An 11,328-nucleotide genomic window follows, 5' to 3' on the forward strand; every position below is an offset into this window, starting at 1 on the left:
GACGTCATGATGGACAGCAGGCTTCTTCAACCTCAGTGTGATTAACATCAGGGGTCAGATAACTCTTCGCTGGGGAGCTGTTCTGTGAGCTGTGCTGCTGTTTACCAGCATTCCTGGCCTCCACCAACTGGAGGCCAGTAACTCCCCTGTGCTAAGTCGCTTCAGTCGAGTCTGACTCTTTGTAACTCTATGGACTGTAGCCCACTAGGTTCCTCTGTCCATGGGATTCCCCGGGCAAGAATACCGGAGTGGGTGGCCATGCCCTCCTCAAGGGGATCGTCCCAACCCAGGGATGGAACCAGCATCTCTTATGTCTTTTGCCTTTGCAGGCAGGTTCTTTACCACTGGGAAGCCCCTAACCATCCCAGTTCAGTTCAGTTCAGTTCAGTCACTCAGTTGTGTCCGACTCTCTGTGACCCTATGGACTGCAGCATGCCAGGCCTCCCTCCATCATCAACTCCAGAAGCCTACTCAAATTCATGTCCATCATGTCGGTGATGACAGCCAACCATCTCCTCTCCTCTGTTGTCCCCTTTTCCTCCCACCTTCAATCTTTCCCATCATCAGGGTCTTTTCCAATGAGTCAGTTCTTCACATTAGGTGGCCAAAGTATTGGAGTTTCAGCTTCAGCATCAGTCCTTCCAATGAATATTCAGGACTGATTTCCTTTAGGATTGACTGGTTTGATCTCCTTGCAGTCCCAGGGACTCTCAAGAGTCGTCTCCAACACCACAGTTCAAATGCACCAATTCTTTGGTACTCAGCCTTCTTTATATAGTCCAACTCTCACATCCATACATGACTACTAGAAAAACCATAGCTTTGACTAGACAGACCTTTTTGGCAAAGTAATGTCTCTGCTTTTTAAAATGCTGTCTAGGTTGGTCATAGCTTTTCTTCCAAAGAGCAAATGTCTGTTAATTTCATGGCTGCAGTCACCATCTGCAGTGATTTTGGAGTCCAAAAAAATAAAGTCTGTCACTGTTTCCATTGTTTCGCCATCTATTTGCCATGAAATGACAGGACTGAATGCCATGATCTTAGTTTTCTGAATGTTGAGTTTTAAGCCAACTTTTTCACTCTCCTATTTCACTTTCATCAAGAGGCTCTTTAGTTCTTCTTCACTTTCTGCCATAAGGGCGGTGTCCTCTGCATAAATGAGGTTATTGATATTTCTCCCATCAATCTGGATTCCATCTTGTTTCTTCCAGCCCGCCATTTTGCATGATGTACTCTGCATAGAAGTTAAATAAGCAAGGTTATATAGAACTTAAATAACTTCTATATAGAAGTTAAGTAACCATCCCAACCCACCAGTTATTCCAACCAAAAATAGCTCCAGACATTTTCAAACACCGCTTGGTGGATGGAGCAAAATCTTTTCTGGGTGAGAACTGCTAATGTGGAACTGGACTTGGTGCCCACAAGCCGGGTGTGTCTCAGGATGGTGCAAGCTGCTTTGCTCCCATGGATGCCCTGCCTGCTTCTGCAGAGGTGGGAAGGTACCCGGGAAGCCACACCCACTGCCCCATCCCTGCCCCTGCCGCAAGTGTCTGCACGAACCTTGTCCCCTTCAACGCCAGGTCACCCACTGGGCAATCCTGCCTGAAGTCACTTCTCACTGTCACCACCTTGAAGAAGAAAAAACGAAATTTAAGTCAAAGGTATGTTTCATAATCTTCATCAAATCATTTCACAAAATATTCCCTTCCTCTTCTGGAATCTTCCTGTAACCCTCACCCACCCGCATTTATCTCAAAGGTGTTAACTCCCCCTGCTTTTCAGGCATTGTATCAGGGCTAGACTCTCAGATAAAGCAGGGTGCTCCCCGCCCTTGAGGGGATCCTATAAAATGAGTGTGATAAAGAGTCCACTAAATATTATTAGACGTACACACCCAGTGTTTCACAGCCCAGAGAGGATGCCTGCAGGGAGATGCAGTCAGGGAGGCTCCTCGGCGGTGGTGATGTTTTGGCTACATCCTGAAGGATGCCAGGACTCTGCTGCCAGCCTACACAGGAAGAGCCTTCCAAGCAGGAGAATGGGTTATGCAGACATTGAGGTTCCACCACACACTGTGTTTAGAAATGTTTGAAAAGGTAGATGCAACTGAAGTATCGTGAACAGGGAGGAAATCAACCAGGGGCCAAACTATGATGCCTGCAAGCTGTGTTAAGAAATGTGGGCTTCTCCTGTAAGTGCAGCCTTTTAGAACTGGGAGCCTTAGCTATGCTCTTTTTTTTTCTTTAATTTTATTGAAGTATAATTGATTTACAATGTTGCGTTAATTTCTGCTGCAAAGTGATTCAGTTATACATACATATATATATTCTTCTACATATTCTTTGCTATTATGGTTTATCACAGGAGATTGAATGTAGTTCTCTGTGCTATAGAGTAGGACCTTGTTGCTCAGGCATCCTGTATATAACAGTTTGCATTTGCTAACCCCACACCTTCCCTCCCCCACCCCTTTCCCCCTTGGGCCCTGCTCTGATCTTAACTTCTCTGGGTGGGTCACCCTTTCATCCTCTCTTTTAATCCAAGATCCAACCTTTTGGCTTCAGTTAAAAGTAACCCAGCCATTCACTTGAAATCCCACAGAGAAATTTCTCCATAATCTTTTTTGTTTTTTCTGTTTTTACCTCTGCAGAACAGATCCCATAATCTCCATGAACCCACCTCCTGGGGTCTTCACAACTCTGATATGGTCTATTTTTTGCGTAGAAAATCCACAAACCCTCCCCACAAACGCCTACTTTTTGCCCAGATTCATTTCCCTCTCCACATCAGCATAACCAGGAAACCTTCCTTATTCCTACTAGGATATCATATTCACAAGATGTTAAATATCCAAGCCCCAGTTTCTTGGCATGATCCTTTTAGTAAAGATTAATTCTCCTTGCACCAATCATGCTGGACATACTTTATACAGTGATTTTTTCCAGCTATTTTTCCCCTGGAGAAAGTGGCTGTCAAGGTGAGTCATGTTAGGACACAGAGCAGTCTGCAGTGCTCAGTGTCTCTGACCAGTTGGCCCTCATATGTATTTTTAATTCTGAAAGTATCTCTAAAGAGAGAATACATGCTCAGGCTGATACCAGAGACATTCTCGGGAGTCATTTCATAGCAGCTGTTCATTTCGTAGAGCGAGATGCTGCGGGAAGGGGACAGGCTGAGAGGTGAGAAATGAGACAGATAGAGTGGGAGCTGTGAAGGCCAGCTTTCCCCACGTCACAAGCTGCTCCTAGCGGCCCGTCTCTCCCAAGAACACTGATGTAGGCTCGGGCGCAGACCTCGCTCACCCTGAACCCTGACCTTGGTGCCCTCTTCCTAGTATTCAGCATCACAAGACACACCCAGCTTGTCAGGAGGGCTGGGGCCTGGAGAGGGCAGGGGTGGGATGCCAGAGGAGAAAAACGGCTTATCTTCTTCCTTATTTTTTAAAAATAATTTTACTTATTTAGTGATTTTTGGCTGTGCGGGGTCTTTGTTGCTGCACAGGCATTTCTCTAGTTGGGGTGAGCAGGGGCGCTTAGTGCTGGACCCAGAGTAAATGCCCGATACATGGTAGTAATATTAATTAATGATAATTTGTGGGGGGAAAAAAAAAACGAGCTCATCATCTTTATATGAGAAAAAATGTCAGAGGTGGTATGTAAAACATGAAAACATAAAACTTAAGTAAAAAGCATGGAATTGAGGTTGAAAGCATCATATGACATCCTGCAGCCCAAGAAAAGTGATACATTTGTTTGCGTAACATCTTTAATATGGAAAACCCCCACGAAGTTAAAAGATAATGAAATGGGAAAAAACATACCTGCAACAGTAGGAGGAGGGACTTCTGGTGGTCTAGTGGTTAAGAATCTGCCTGCTGCGCGGGAGACTCAGGTTCGATCCCTGGTTGGGGAACTAAGGTGCCACGTGCCACAAAGCAGCTAAGCCAGTGAGCCAGAACGACTGAGCCCCCGAGCCACAAATAAAGAGTCTGTGCGCTGAAACGAAAGACCCCACGTGCCGCAGCTAGGACCCAATGCAGCCAAATAAGCAAGTAAATATAGAATCACTTTAAAAAAGTAGTGAGAGCCCACTTTGTTTAAAAAATAGCACGGTGCACACATACACACAACACACAGTCACCATATTTGTGTGTATGTATTCATATATGTATGTATTCCTATATATCTGTTGGTATGCATGCTTGTATATGAAGGGGAAAGAATATTCACAAAAATATTGGCTTATAGAGTTTTGTGTGATTTTAATTTTCCTTATGTTTTATATATTATATTTCTTAAAAATGTATTTAATTTTAAAAAGAAGTTATTTAAATTTTTTTTTAATTAAAAAAAAAAGGTTTGAAACATTTACTAGATAAGATCAGCTTTTGGAGAACTGGTGCATCCTCCAGAGACCAGAGAGTTGAGCTAATTCCAGAGTTGAGATTCCCAGTGGGTGGCTGGGGGGTCGTCTCAGTAAGCACAAAGCCTCAGCTCAATCAATTGTATTAGTAGTAAGTCAGTGGGAAATTGGCTAAAGTATAAAATGATTCAATTGCTTTTTACTTTGTCTGGAAAAAAGAGCATAGCCATAAAATGGAAATTGCTGGCACAGTCTTCTGAGAGGACCCCCCGAAAGTAAGTGCTTGTTGTAGCTTATTGGATAGTTTCTCTATGAGTCAAGAGAGGTTAAGTGTTATAACAAATAGCCTTGAAACGGTATCTGAACACAATAAAGATGAATTTTCTGTCCTGCTGGGAGCCCACTGGGACTAGTATGGGTCCCCACGTGGTTACTGAGAGAACTAGACTTCCCCAAAGTGGTTCCAGCCCAGGGTCTCTACAGAGTCTTCCTCGAGGAAGGTTAGCTGGTTTAGGGAACCCACTGCACCATTTCTGCCAAGTGTCCAGGGAAGGGAGTTCCCAAGTCTGCTAGACACCTGACTTCTACTCTCCGCATAGTTTGAGGGTGGATGTTAGTTTCACTGTGTCCTAGAGGATAAACTATCCCTTAGGAAAATCCATCTCCTGTTGCTCGAAATAACTTTCTAATAAATAATTTAGTGTCCCGCATACCTTGATATCCAAAAGGAGCCAGACGCTGCCAGCACTGCCATCTCAAGAAAGAAACTGGTTACTTCCCTTGCTCACCCCTACTGTTTAAATAAATTTCTCTTTCTGGTTTATGCATCTGTATATTTTGAGATGGAGTTTCCTTTCTATTTCCAGAAAGAATTTCTGGACCTGGAAAGCAGTAAGACCTGAGACACAGTGATTGGTGCCTGCTCTGCTGTCCCATGGGTCTCTGTCTGACTCCTCAGTGTCACTTGATTCAAAACAGAAAGTGAAGCTTACAGTGTGGGGTGACCCCAAACTCTTCAGAAGGCAAAGGATTAAGTCCAGATAACAAGTGAAGGCAGGATCAGAGCTAAAACCAGGATCCCACCATCTGGTAGCTGGAAAAAAGCAGCCAACATGATTTTACCATCTAGGTAAAGCAAAGATGGGCTTCCCTGGTGGCTGAGATGGTAAAAATCTGCCTGCGGTATAGGAGACCACCTGCAATGCACGAGACTGCAGGTTTGATCCCTGGGTGGGGGAGATCCCCTGGCGGAGGAGCTGACAACCCACTCCAGTTTTCTTGCCTGGAAAATACCATGGACAGAGGAGCCTGGTGGGCTGCAGTCCATGGGATCACAAGGAGTCGGACATGACCTGAATGACTAACACTTTCACACTTTCAAAGAGAAGATCTTTGGACAGGTGTCTTTTAGAGCAGGGGCTTCTCCCATGCTGGGCCTTGTTCTGAGCCTGGGGAAGCCTGACTTTGCAAGGGAAAGTGAGTTGGCTCCACCATCCAGAGGGTGGGAGGTTTGGGGAGTAGAGGGGGTGGGAAGGAGGGTGGAGGAGGCAGAGATGGGGTGGGGGAGGGGCAGTACCCCTTCCACTAATTCTGGAGCATTCCAGAGCACACCAAAATTAACCCTCTGAATGTTCATTTCTGCTCTACTGTCACTGAGAAGCGTCACAAGTGCTTCCTCAGTCAAGAGGAATTAACACGCTCCATGGGTTGTCTCTTCTGTTCACCAAATTTACTCACATGAAAACCTCTAGGCTCTCATATTTAACTCCCAGAGCCTCTGAACTGAGGCTGGTGGAGAAGAGCGAGCCCACATCAGGGCCTTTTTTATTCACTGAGCTTCTCTTCAAGAGCCCTTTTTGTTTGGGGGCGGGGGGCATGGCTTTCTCCAGGGGCAGGTACTGTTGGGGTGGAAGTGGGTAATTGGGAATGAGAAGGTAGGATTGTGCTCCTGGGAAAGACTGTGAACCCAAGGAAACTCTTGTTCAGATCTTTCACTGCTCTAGCACTGAGTTTATAACCAGGAAGAAGAACTGGCTGAATAATTTGTGAGGCCCAGTGCACAATAAAAATATAGTGCCTTTTGTTTAAAAGTGATTAAGACTTTCAAGATGGCTATAGCCGGACATTAAACCAGGCGAGAGGCTCCTCTACATGTGGAACTCTGAGTGACGGCACAGGTCCAAGCCCCTGAAACTGGTCCTGCCCACAGATTATCTTCAAATTATACACAAACTAAATACCAATTTTTTTCTTCCTTGAATGTATTTTTTTCTCTGTGTACTTACTTATATTTAATGTGCCACTGTGTACCTGGGCAAAAAATTGAGGATCAATGCAGATTTCTCTTTCCCTCATCCCCACCTTCCAGTTAGTGACTGTTTTTATTGATTGGGAGAACTTTCTTTCTCAGTACATCTTCTCATCCTAATCCCTGTTGTGTTTCAGACTCATGATCTCTGACTGTATGTTTGCCTGAATGATTTCTCTAAATGGCTAATCTGACCATATCATTACCCTACTGAAAAGCCTTCATAGACTCCTTAGAACAGGTGTCCCCAAGCTCTGGGATCTAATCCCTGATGATCTGAGGTGGAGCTGATGTAATAATAACAGAAATAAAGTGCACAATAAATATAATGTGCTTGAGTCATCCTGAAACCAACTCCCACCCTGCCGTGGGAAAATTGTCTTCCACAGAACAGGTGCCTGGTGCCAAAAAGGTTGGAGACCACTGCCTAGAACCTACAAAATAAAACCCAAATGACTTTGCCTGACACATGTCATCATCTCCAAGCCAGCCCCTCCCTCCTGGCTCACATCTTATGCTCCAATAGCACTAAACTACAAATGGTTCCCACAGCCCCTCACAGAGAGAGCCAGGCTGCATGCTCTCTGAGGTTGTTCCTTCTGTTGGAATACTTATTCCAGCTTCCTGAGAAAGAAGACTTTCCTTCCTTCAGGGCTGCAGGATGCCCCACCACCACCACCACCAAAGACACCAGGTTCTAAGACTTTGCAGGTGTGATTAAGTCATGGGTCTTGAGATGGAGACATTATCCTGGATTATCTGGGTGGTCACTAAGTGCAGCTGGTAAGAAATGAAGTATAGAAGACTTTACTACACAAAAGGGGAGGGGAGGTGAAGATGGAGCAGACAGAGACTTGTGGATGCTACGATGCTGTCCTTGGAGATGGAGAAAAGATTATAAAGGGCCAAAGACTGCAGCCCTAGGAGCTGGCGAGGGCAAGGACAGGGTTCTTCCCTAGGGCAGCCTGCTCAACGCCTGGATTTCAACCTAGTGAACCCCCTCTCAGACTTCTGATCTTGGAACTATAAGAGAATAAATGTGTGTCACTTTAAGCTACCCAGCTTGTGGGTATTTGTTACAGCAACCACAGAGAACCAACACACCTCTCTCTGGAGAACTGCCCCCTTCCCTGCCCACCTCCCCGGGCTGGGCATCCTTCTCTGCACCCACCACTGTGCTGTACTTAACTGTTCAGTCGTGTTCAACTCTTTGCAACCCTATAGACTGTAGCCCACCAGACTCCTCTCTCCATGGGGATTCTCCAGGCAAGAATACCAGAGTGGGTTGCCATGCCCTCCTCCAGGGGATCTTCCCAACCCAGAATCGAACCCAGGTCTCCCGCATTGCAGATGGATTCTTTACCGTCTGAGCCACCAGGGAAGCCCAAGAATACTGGAGTGGGTTGCCTATCCCTCCTCCAGGGGATTTTCCTGACACAGATTTCTAATTTCCCCAGTAGGTCATGTGCTCTAGAAAGGCAGAGACTGTATCCTGTCCCTCTTTATACCCCTGGCATCTAGGCCAGTGTTGGCAACATAGCAGCCACCTCATAAATACTCACTGAGTTGAACTCCCCCACAGGGTGAAAAGGGGGTGGGGTGGGGACAATCTACTTTCAGCTGGAGAAGTTACTCTACTGTGCTCACAGTGTTCATTGCTCTCCTGAAATTGAGCGTAATCATTTCTTAGATCCATCACACCTGCAAACTGTCTTCACTGATGAAGTGCCTTTAACTTCACTACAGAAAACTTGCATGAACTCCAAGTGCCACATAACCTAAATAGACTTTTGCCCCAGTTGTTTCTCAGGGACTTGGAGTCAGCTGTGTCCAGTTCAGCTGCAGCCCATTAAGGCTGGTTAGGACCACTGACCCTCCAACTGGACATGGCTAGTGTTTGCTCAGTGACATTTGACATCAGAAGGCCCGACTCCATCCTCAAACTGTGCTGTTGTGCGTTGCTCAGTCGTGTCTGACTCTTTGCGACCTATGGACTGTAGCCTACCAGGCTTCTCTGTCCATGGGATGTCCCAGGCAGGAATATTGGAGTGGTCTGCCATGTCCTTCTCCAGGAGATCTTCCTGACTCAAGGATCAACCTCGCATCTCTTGCGTCTCCTGCGTTGGCAGGCGGATTCCTTACCACTGCACCGCCTATGCCAACAGCACTATTTTCTGAGCCTGTGTCGTGTGAGGAAGCCCACAGCTTAGATGCATCTGTACAGATAGCGATGACCTCACCTTTTTCTAATTTCCAATTGTGTTCCCCACACTCTCCACGCCTCAGTGTCGCCCCGTAAATACCCCAGCCTCTGCCCTCGGGGGAGGCGGGTTTGAGATTTGTTCTCTGGCTTCCTTGCTTGGCTGCCTCGAGGATAAACCCGTTCACTGCTGCACCGTTTGGCCAGCAGCCCGAGGATGGTGGAGCCCAATAAAGCTGCAGAGGTTGTACGGAAAACAGAAGGCAGGTCATACCAGCTGAGGGGAGGACCTCTCCGATGGAAAGAGAAACTCTGCCAGAGGAAGAGGGTCACCTGAACAATTCCGGAGGATCACTTTCTAGAAAGCAGAATTCTTAGGTCAGTATTGGACCATCGCCGATTAAAGTCTATGTCAATTGCAATTTTTGAGAAATTGTACAGGCAGAGGCTGATGCTTTTGTGCCGGTAGTAGTAAGGACCAGGTAGTAACATCCTACACAGACTCACTCAAGAACATGCAGACAAACATTCGCAGAATTTGGGAAAAAAAGCAGACAAAGGATTTCAGTCTAGAGGAAAGACTGTTCTCTTAGCCACACTGACTGGGTTTCCAGAGGATTCCTGGGGAGGTGAGGCAGGAAATTCATGTCTAGTCTCCCTGTCTGCTAGATCTAGTTAGATACGTGAACTTCTCATTTCTTTCCTTTCTTTCCTTTTTTAAAATTTTGACTGCACCGGGTCTTCGTTGTGGCACTTGGGCTCTTTGTTCTAGCTTGATGGTTTCTCTAGATGTGGAGCATGGGCTCTCTGGTTATGGCGACTGGGCTTAGTTGCCCCAAAGCAGGTGGGATCTTAGTTCCCTGACCAGTGATGGAGCCTGGGTCCCTTGCTTTGGAAGGTGTATTCTTAACCACTGTACCACCAGGGAAGTCCCAACTCATTTCTTGCATAGTAAAAATGATATCTATTGTATGACATAATTTAAGTGAAGTGAAATCCGCTCAGTCATGTCTGACTCTTTGCAACCCCATGGACTGTAGCCTGCCAAGCTCCTCTGTCCATGGGATTCTCCAGGCCAGAATTCTGGAGTGGGTAGCTGCTCCTTCTCCAGGAGATCTTCCCAACCCAGGGATCGAACCCAGGTCTCCCTCATTGCAGGTGGGTTCTTTGTGATCTGAGCCACCGGGGAAGCCTGACATAATATAACATGATCATCAATTGTGATCAACCTATCTTTTGTTGCCTTTGTAAACCCTGGAGTAATGAACACCCTGAGATACTATAATTGAAACTTATCTGGCCTGGACAGATCCTGATGACTGTTTGTTGTCAGGAATCTGGTGGCCACAGTGAGTGAAATAAGCAACCCCCTTCCAGAAGACAGCTTCGACAGGCTACTCTGCCTGGTGGGCTGTGTGTTGCCCAGGGTGGAACTCAGGAGTGCTCAAGAGTTCTCATGTGTGATATGACCTGAATTCTAATTCACTGTGTTGAAAGACAAACGCGGAAATAATGGGAAAATTCCAAACCTCATAAAATCGCCCAGACTCAGTGAGAAAACTCTAGTCTTGGAAAAAGTGAAGAAGAAGTCAACACATGTAAACGAAGCTCTGATCACTCTGCTACAGCAGTAAACAGCCGGCAAACTTGGTGTCTGTAGAATTGGTGTTGGCTGTTCCTACGGCCCTGGGGGCCTCTTGCCAGCCAGCACTTACTTCAGTAAAAACCAAATCAGAGTTCACCCTCTCCAAGAAGTTTACTCCAGTTAAGTGGGTCAGAGCCATAAAGATCTATTGCAGACACAGGGCTATCAGGGACGCCCATTATTGCACAGACATAAACAACTATTCAAAATAGATGTGGAAAAGCAGGAAGAGAAGTACACTGATCATTTCATGAAGAGTCCGGGTTTCCAAATAGGAAGCCCTTCCTGAAGACGTGGTGAGCTTTCTAGGGTATCCGATGTGCTGTAGGCACTCAACAAAAATTAAATTAACATATCAAGACATCCAAGGGAAAATGCATTTTTTCAGACATAAGAGAACACAGCTGTGTTTGGGGTCTGTTGACGATCTTGAGTTATTTTGAAAGTGTTTTGTTTTGGTAACCCATCTGGCAAGTTCTCTTCCCCTTCGTATTTATACCCGTGTGTATTTACAGGAGAATTTAATCCATATGTTCCTGATTCAATTACACTTGACTCATCCCAGTATTGCTTTGTAAAAGCGATTTGAATGCCAAGAATCTTGCAAGTTTTCCTAACAAACTCTGAAGCTTTTGTTTTTTTTTCCCCCCAAGGACTAAGAAATTTACTTTTTTTTAATCCAAAATTCTGAGGGTTTTTTTTTTTTTTTTCAAGGAAACACATGGACTTTCACTTATCACTGTGTTAGTATTTAGTTACAATTTGGGATGGTGAGTGGCAAAATGATGACCTGAATAAAATTGCACTGAA

General features: G+C 45.6%; 1 long non-coding RNA gene across 1 annotated transcript; it reads right to left on the reverse strand.

The window, feature by feature from the left end:
- Positions 1–1,115: 1,115 nt before the first annotated feature.
- Positions 1,116–3,956, reverse strand: LOC122448623. The gene is made up of 3 exons (XR_006271696.1): positions 3,824–3,956; positions 1,564–1,631; positions 1,116–1,234 (listed from the first exon to the last, which is right to left on the reverse strand). It is a non-coding gene; the product is annotated as an uncharacterized LOC122448623 (long non-coding RNA).
- Between the last annotated feature and the right edge of the window lie 7,372 nt (positions 3,957–11,328).

Source organism: Cervus canadensis, chromosome 10, assembly GCF_019320065.1.
Source record: "Cervus canadensis isolate Bull #8, Minnesota chromosome 10, ASM1932006v1, whole genome shotgun sequence".
Classification (NCBI taxonomy): Eukaryota; Metazoa; Chordata; class Mammalia; order Artiodactyla; family Cervidae; genus Cervus; species Cervus canadensis.